Below are 8,690 nucleotides of genomic sequence, written 5' to 3' on the forward strand. Positions count from 1 at the left end.
AGCATGGCATCTGTCTGAGGCCTCTGACCTCACTTCCTCTTCCTCCCAGCATTCTGTTCTGTTTACTCCACCCACCTATGTTCTAACCTATGAGGGCCAAGCAGTTTCTTTATTTTTTAACCAATGACCTTCCTCCATCACTGTAAGGTTCATCTGTTGGAGGTGAGTCTAAGAAGGTCAGAGAGAAGCAATTCACAAAATCTACAAAGAAAATGAGGGAAGACATACACGGAAAGGACAAAAAGGGGGTGATGTCTTATAGGATCACCGAATGTAGCCTATGCAAACACAAGCTGTTTCCTCAGCACTGCCATAAAGTTCCTGAGGGGTTTCTAGCAGGAGCGAGCATCCAGAATGGGGGTTCACTGTTGTCCTCTATTTTGTAAGATTTACCCCCTCAGGGATACTAGGTGAAATGGTTAATCTTCATTATTACTTTGACAGGACTTAGAGTCACCTAGGAGGCACACCTCTTTTGGGTACGTCTTCTGAGATTGTTTCCTGAGAGGTTTAGCTGAGTAGGGAAAACCCACCGTAAACATGGTAGCTATAACACACGGAACAGGGACCAGATTCAATAAGAAAGGGGGAAAAAAGGGGAAAGCAAGATGTGCATCAGCCTCTCTCTGCCTCTGAAGGATGCAATGCTGACAAGCTGCCTTCTACTTCTGCTACCATGGCTTACCCACCACAGGGGAGACCGGACCCTCAAATTGTGCGCCAAAATATGCCCTTAACTTGCTTTCGTCAGAACAATGCCACACACTGTGACGGTGCACGAATGCACTAGTACCCTTGCAAGAGAGGACTAGTACCCTTGCAAGAGAGGGCCGTTCCTGAAACAGCCACCAGTTCCAGTTAAGATGAATTGCTTTTGGACAGCAATGGAAACTATGAGCACTGGATAGTAACTGTCTAACTGAGGGCGGTGGCCATGGAAGGACACAGGTAAGGGTCATTAGGACCTCAGTCCTGTGGAGAGACCTTGATAGCATGGCATAGCATCCTAAACCCTGACAATGCTGATAGATATTTGGCAGGATCATGTATGGGCTAATTTTGAGTCACTGTGACCACAACTTAAAGGGACAAGAGCTCATGGTGGCTGAGGGGTTCATTGTGTGGTTGCTTGGCCATTGCACTTGGACAGAACTTTGGGATGGCAGTAGTGTGTGGGGTTAGTTACTTTGTGATGGACAGGAAGCTCAGAGGAGACTTGGACCACTGGACCAGGTAAGATCCTCAAGGGGGTACCCCCCCCCCCCCATCCTCCTTGCTCCAGACTGGCCCCACCTTCTGAAGTTTTCCAGAACCTTTGGAAATTGCACCACCGGCGGCACCAAGCTCTACACATACAAGCCTTGGGGGGTGGGACACTTAAAGCCACCACAGCCGGTTAATGCTAGCTGGAGTGATTCATTGATTTGGTTCAAGTGATGCTGTTTTCTTAATAATAAGGGATGCAGAATTTCCTCCTTACATGTGTCCGGTTCCTCTACCAGACACCACGAGACAAGGTTAAGGTCTTGACTGAATAGCATTTATTTCAGAGGTGACAGGATTCAAGATTTAGGTATCTGTCAATGTAATGCAGTATTACTGGACCAAAGACCAAAACCCTTACCATTTTGTTAGAGCTGCTAAGTTCTTTCTAGCCGGGTTGTGCCTCCTTCACATTCTTCCTGTGAACAAGTCGCCGGCCCCTCCCTCTCCCCTACATTTCTCTCAGGAGTGACTGGGAACGTTCCTGAAAGGACAGCTCAAAGGCCTAGGTGGGACAGAGCTCAGCTCCGCGCTGGCCTGGGAGGAGCCGGGGCCGCGTGACGCCAGGCCGCGGGCTGTGACGTCATCCTCGGAGGCGGGGGCGCGCGTGGCGTGACGCGAGCAGCAGAGCCGGCCTCAGCCAGGCTGCGTGTCCTGGGCCGTGTCGCGAGCCGCGGCTCGTGCGGCTCGGCCCGGGCTGTGGCGGGAGCGAAGATGCCACAGCCCGCGCCCCGGAGCGCCGCCATCCCAGGCTGCGGGTGTCGCGGTGAGTAGCCGGCCCGAGGCACCTGACCCCGCGCGGCCTCCGTCGGCGCCCGAGCGTGGGCCGCGGCCCGAAGCGCTGAGGCTGCTGTAGCAGGCTGGGTGGCCTGGGAGGCCCGCGCTGCTTCCGGCTTCAGCAGCGGGGATGGGCATTGCGCGGGGCCAAGTTCTCGGTGGCCCTAACTTCCGGGCGGTGTTGTGATTCACCAGGAAAATGTCGATTTTATCATTATTGTTGTTAGTCGGTCAGCGCTGGTCAGGATTTGAACCGCAACTACACGTGAGGCTGGAAAGACAGGACACTTGTTTGCTGCTTGTTTTTCTTTTTCTTCCCGCCCCCAATATGCTTGTTAAAGAAATTGTCTTGTATAGTTTCTATGCACCCAAAACTAATGCATTTTTGGATAAATAGGAAAACCAGCAAGTCCCACCCCCTTTTGGTTAGATCTCCCCCTTTCATGATACTAACGTGCTCATGATGGAAGAGTTGGTCTAGACCTTACTGTTTAGGAGAGCCATCAGGGTCAGGCTGGTTGATTATCTTCAGACATAACCGGAGACTCGGGGGATGCTTCTCAATCTGTGCACCCACCAAAATAGAGTTACTTATGTAACAGGAGTAGTTCCGATTTGGGGGGGGGAAGACAAAAGACACAAAAACTTATTTCTTGATTTTTTTAAAAAAATATGAAATACTGCTTTAGAAAAACTAGGAAATAACCCATTCTTCCTCTCAGTTTCTGTGTGCTTTGCGGGTGAGATGCCCGCAAACAGTAGTCCATACTTTTCATTTTGGACAAGTGCCCTGCAATCTTATTTAGATTTTTAACATTTCTGTGCTGTTTCTTGCAAGTTTTCATAGTTTATACTACTGTTTTTCTTGTAAAGCATACATAACATGGAGGTTATTGTTTTAATTTTAGTATAATTGGATGGCATCAAGCACATTCATAATGCTATGTTACAGTCAGCGCCATTTATTTCCATAACATTTATATCACCCCTTCAGTCTCTCTGAATTTACCTGGCTTAGATACTTCATTGTAAGTAGAATCATTGTCTCTTTCCTCTTATCCGTCTTTAAGTGTATCTGTTTGAGTCTCTGTGATGGCTATTCTTGGTTGTCAGCTTGACTACATCGGGAATTAACTAAATTAAGTCATTTGAAGTGGGAGAGTCACTTCTAATCGGAATCATTGAGGAGGGAAGACATGCCTTTAGTCCAGATATTTTGGGGTGGAAAGATCCACCTTTAATCTGGGCCACACCTGCTGCTGGCATGCTATATAAAGGGCGTGGAAGAAGGAAGCTTCTCTTCTACTTGCTCTCGCCCTCACTAGCAAGTCCTTTACTGGCATCGGAGCCTGCTTCTTCGGGATTCCAGTGGATACTGAAGAGCAGCTGAGACCTCCCGCCCTGGGGACTGAACGACTACTGGATCCTTGGACTTTCCCTTGTAGACAGTCATTCTTGGACTAGCTGGAGCAGAGCCTGTAAGTCATTCTCATAAATCCCCTTCTGCATATGTAAAGAGAAAGTTGTTCTCTAAGTTTTGTTACTCTCGAGAACCTGATAATATATTCTCTGCTTTCATTCTTTGGAATGCATATGTAAGGTTTGAATGTGAAAAGCTTTGAAGACTTTTTTTTTTTTTTTTTTTTTTTTTGGTTTTTCGAGACAGGGTTTCTCTGTGGTTTTGGAGCCTGTCCTGGAACTAGCTCTTGTAGACCAGGCTGGACTCGAACTCCCAGAGATCCGCCTGCCTCTGCCTCCCGAGTGCTGGGATTAAAGGCGTAGACTTTTTTTTTTTCAACCTGTGCTGATGGCTGAATCTGGCTTTACCTCAACACTCACCTGGATTGGCCCTCAGTAAATTTTTTAAATTAATTAAGTTTTATTTTATGTATATTTTGTCTGCATGTATGTCTGTAGCATGTGTATGCAGTGTCTGTTGAGACCAGATCCCCTGGAACTGGATTTACAGACAGTTATCTCCCATGTGGGTACTGGGAATTGAACCCTGATCTTCTGGAAGAGCAACCAGTGCTCTTTTTTTTTTTTTATTTTTTTTTACAACCAGTGCTCTTAATCACTGAGCCATTTATCCAGCCTGGCCTTCAGTAAGCTTCATGGCACTTCATATTGCTTGTCAGCATATCCATCCTCTAGATGTTCCTTGGGACCCTTCTGAGATGTTTCATAGGTTTACAGTGTCCCCAAGTGCCCCCCAGGTCTGCGCCTGTCGTACCTTCATTATTTAAAGCTCCCTGCACCATCGCGGTTGCTATGTAGCTTCAACTGCAGTTCCCACATAAGTGAGACTTGGATTCCAGTGTGAGGTCATTTCCCCTCTCACTGTTCCTTGAATGTAGCATCTCTAAAACCCAAACCACTCCTGACCCTTGTTCTGTGTCGTCAAGAGTTGAAGCTTGGTACTATTGCCTCTTCTTCCTGTGGGGCTTCCTGTTGTGCTAATGAGTGCAGATTGCTGATCTTTCTCTACCTTTCTGCTCATTTTCACAGCCCAAGGCCAAGCCCAGGTGGCTTCTCCGTGGGATTGTTCTCACTGGTAGCTTGATTTTACCATATCCATCCTTCTATCCCAAACGGTTTTGTACACAGCTGTCGGGACTTTGTTCCTAAGATGGGTAGAAGAGTTGCTTAGAGACAGTAGCTAGCCATTTTCACCCCACGTTCCAATAGGGTCTCACTCTGTAGCCCAGACTGGCCTCAGCTTCCCACATGCTGGGATTATAAGAATGAGCTGCCACACCCAGTGACTTGTTGAGGACTGGCCTGTGCCTAATAGAGATACATAGTACCCCTGGTCTTTACCCATCCTAATGGGACTCCTTCTCAACCCTAATGGGACAACCAAAAAACATTACCAGGTTTTATAAAAGTCCCTGGGATGCCACATTTCTTTCCCAGATAACAGCTGTTTTTCCCAGCCCTTGGCTTGAGGATCACTGGAATTTTTTTTTAAATTTTTTATTTTATTTATTTATTATGTATATAATATTCTGTCTGTCTGTATGCCTGCAGGCCAGAAGAGGGCACCAGACCTCATTACAGATGGTTGTGAGCCACCATGTGGTTGCCGGGAATTGAACTCAGGACCTTTGGAGGAGCAGGCAATGCTCTTAACCACTGAGCCATCTCTCCAGCCCGGATCACTGGAATCTGAGAATGAAAAGTAGACCTGGCACTAGAAGACAGGTTTTCCAGCACAGTCCCTCAGCTGTACTTGTGCACACTCTTCACATACGTTTCCCTCCGAGCATCCCGCTATTCAGACACACTTGTAAACTACAGTGAAAGCTGCATGACATTCTGTGGGAAAGGTAGTAGTGAGAAAGGAGTAGTTGATATGAATACTATAAGATGCACTAGAATCTGTGCTCTTTGACCCCATGGACAAGAGTTAGCTAAAGGCCACATTGTATGTGTGCTGTATATGCTTACCCTCTGAGTCAGACAACCACATCTTCAAGGAGTTGAGCTGTGCGTGCTTGAAAAAGGTCATCCCAGCTGGTCGTGTTGATTAGTACCTCTCTTAGAGGGGTGGGGACAGCCAGCTGAGTATCCAGGGGCTCCACACCACCTCTGGTAGGCAACTCTGCACTAATCGCCCTTGGGAGAGGCTAGAGTACATTGGCCAGGGAAGACTAGGGGAGGGGGACTCCTTCTGTGTACCTATGGGAAAGCCATCACGCTTCAGTAACCCCTTTGGAAGCTTAACAAACTCATTGGCTCCACAGAGTGAATCTTAGTGGAACTGTGCCTCAGTTTTTCATTGGAACCTTCAGAGGAAGAGGGAGATGTTGCTTACCTCTCTCCCCAGGGAAATAATTTTAGCCATAGTATGCATGTTACAGCACTGAGAAAACAAGGAACCCATCATCTTAACATAAGCAGTAAATACCAGGGTACTTAAGGGAACAATTATTGCTCATAAATGTAGTGTTAAACACTAAAAATTAAGTTTGAAATCTATTAATAGTTCTAATCTTCATCCCTTCATTGTTTATCTTGTTGGTTAATTGAAGCAATTTCAGGGAGCATATAACTTGCTGATTCGCAGGATAAAATAATCTCTACTTTGACCCCATTCTCAAGCTCTATTTAATTTTGGAGTAGCTTTAGATTTATAGGAACTGTGGTAACGTGAAGCATTCCTGTGTGCTGTAATGGTTCCAGCGAGGTAGCAGTAGACTCTGCTCAGGCTGCAGCACCTTCTTACTGTCTGCCTGTTTTGTGGTGACTGAGGACTGCTTTTGCAGAGTGCTCAGAAGAGACTGCAGTGCCTGCCCTTTGCCTGCCCTGGCTCACTGACCTGCTGGGTGTCCCAAGCCTTCTGTTTCAAGGGGTTTTGCTGGCTGCCTGTGTCTCCAGGTTCCTGTTCTTTTGTGAGTTTGCTTCTGTCTCTCAGAACCTGTGTGTTTCTTCTGCTGCTGAGCTATATTAGTACTGTAGTATTTGTGTTCTCCACGGCTTTAAGGAATGTTGTTTTGTTTGTTGTTTTTACTAAGCTGAATTGTCTAAGCTAGCCTTGAGCTCTGCATTCCACTGCCTTAGCCTTCTAGCTGCTGAACTATCTGCAGAGGCAGGGACTGGGAGACACCTGAAGAGTCTGAGGTGATGCTGAGGTTCTTGACATTGAAGAAGGGAATTTTAGGACCAGTGAGCATGAAGCAGAGGTGGAATTTATTAAGGTTTATTATTTACTTGTTTGTTCTCTTTCTTCATAAGACAGGGTCTCATGCTCATCCTGCCGTGTAGACAGGAATGATCTTTAACTTTTGGTTCTCTTGTCTCCAGCTCCCAAGTGCTGGAACGATAGGCATGCACTTCTATCTCTGACAAGAAAGATTTTTAACATAGAAACACGGGCCTAGAGGGAAACAGAAAGGTGTTTCAGGAAGGCTATCACACAATCACGAGCTTCCTACGGGAGTGTCCCATTGGAATGTCTTATTCCTATCTGTGATTTAGGTGCTGTCTGAAGTTGTTTTATTTGGGAATGTTTTTTGTTTGTTTGCAGTTTTCTTGGAGTCTTACTCTTGTAGCTCAAGCGGACCTGAAATTCACGTGCAGTTCCTCTGTTTCCTCCTGCAGGTGCTGGAGGAATACAGCAATTTCTGAGAGGTGCTCGACCGCACATCGGGGTGATAAGATCAGAAACACAGGCGAGAAGGTCAAAGGAGTGTACAGCAGGAAACTTAGACTTCCGTAAGCAAGGGTTTTAATCCTGTTTGAGAATCCAGTTTTGTGGCTGAGACAGAAAGTTGCACTCAGCGTCCTGTGTGCTGTGTGCTTTGCTCTTAAACATGATCCCATGTTATTTTAATACCTTTTTAAAAATAAAATTATTATTTTTTCAGTTAAGCTAATTTTTCTTTTTCAAAAAGATTTATTTTTAGTATTTTTAATTATGTATCTGCATGTGAGCGTGAGTGCACACGGTGCTGAGGAAACCTCGAGCTCTTGGAGCTGCCTGACACTGGTCCTGGGAGAACAGCCAGTGCTCTTCTTAACTGCAGAGCTAGCACTTCGGCCCTTAGCAATCTTTTTTTTTCCTTTGAGGTTTATTTTTATTTTATGTGTATGAGTGTTTTTGCCTTCTTGTACATTGGTGTACCATATGTGTGCAATGCCCACAAAGACCAAAATGGTGTGGAATCCTCTGGAACTGGAGTTACAAATGATTGTTAGCCACCATGTGGGTGCTGGGAATTGAACCCAGTTTCTCTGCAAGAACAGTAAGTGCTCCTGATCCCCAGTAGACGAGATACTTGGCATCTGAAGTTAGTTTGCTCTGGACCTTTCCTATCCGGCACTCTTGCTGCAGTTAGGTTGCTAGTACTCTGCACATTCTAGTTTTCCAGCACAGATAAGAGCGAAGGGAATACTGTGTCTTTCCTGTTGTCGTCACCTGGTCATTTCACAGGTTATGGTAGGGCACAGCGCAGCTGTAAGCCAGTAATCGTCGTCACATGATGTGACATGTCTCTTTTATGGACAAGGCTGACGAATGCTTGCTCTTAGACAGTTTATACAGCCTATACACAGAAACCAGCTAGGGACTACTGAAAGGTAAGCTCTTAACATTAAAGAGACATTTTAAACCTGATTAAGCATTATGGGAATTGTTTGTGCTGAGAAAACAGAAGTCTCCTGTTGGACAGGCTCCTTCCATAGCCATATGGTACAGGATGTGGCTTGTACAGGACTCACAATTACTGTCAAGGACTCCAGAAGAAGTGTTCATTAGTCATTCATGGAGTATTTGCTCAGTGCTTGCATTTTCTCAAACTTTACAAGTTAGTGAGATTAAAATATCCATCTTTCCTTTCAGGGTGCTTAAAAGCCAGGGTTTTCTTTGAACACACTGGGATAGAAATCCCCTTTGTGTCTGAGAGTAGGGAAAGGGCATTGCATCTCATTGAAAGCCTTAGACTACTTATTTCTCTCCAAGGTTTTTCTTACGTTATGGAATGTTTTTTAGGAAAGTTATTTTTTAGCCTCACTTGTTAAATGATTGCATATACTTTATAGACTATGTTTGAAATAAAGTCAAGTACAAATAGAGTTAGCCAAAATGCCACTCACCATACCTTATTGTTTTGTTTTTAATATATATATATATATATATATATATATAT

The 8,690-nt window shown here is 45.4% G+C and overlaps 1 protein-coding gene across 5 annotated transcripts in view; it reads left to right on the forward strand.

Annotated features, from left to right (window-relative positions):
* Positions 1–1,938: 1,938 nt before the first annotated feature.
* Positions 1,939–8,690, forward strand: part of Galnt11 (polypeptide N-acetylgalactosaminyltransferase 11) — a 37,825-nt gene continuing 31,073 nt past the window's right edge. The window contains exons 1-4 of one of the 5 annotated variants that reach the window (XM_026789390.1): positions 1,939–2,029; positions 3,366–3,518; positions 6,309–6,434; positions 7,144–7,257. The gene's annotated coding sequence lies outside the window, so the exon portion shown is untranslated. Of the gene's footprint in view, positions 2,030–3,329; positions 3,519–6,308; positions 6,435–7,143; positions 7,258–8,690 lie in introns of those variants that run through there. The other 4 variants (XM_005367445.3, XM_026789391.1, XM_005367444.2 and 1 more) reach the window with 4 other exon arrangements.

Source organism: Microtus ochrogaster, unplaced genomic scaffold, assembly GCF_000317375.1.
Source record: "Microtus ochrogaster isolate Prairie Vole_2 unplaced genomic scaffold, MicOch1.0 UNK18, whole genome shotgun sequence".
Lineage (NCBI taxonomy): Eukaryota > Metazoa > Chordata > Mammalia > Rodentia > Cricetidae > Microtus > Microtus ochrogaster.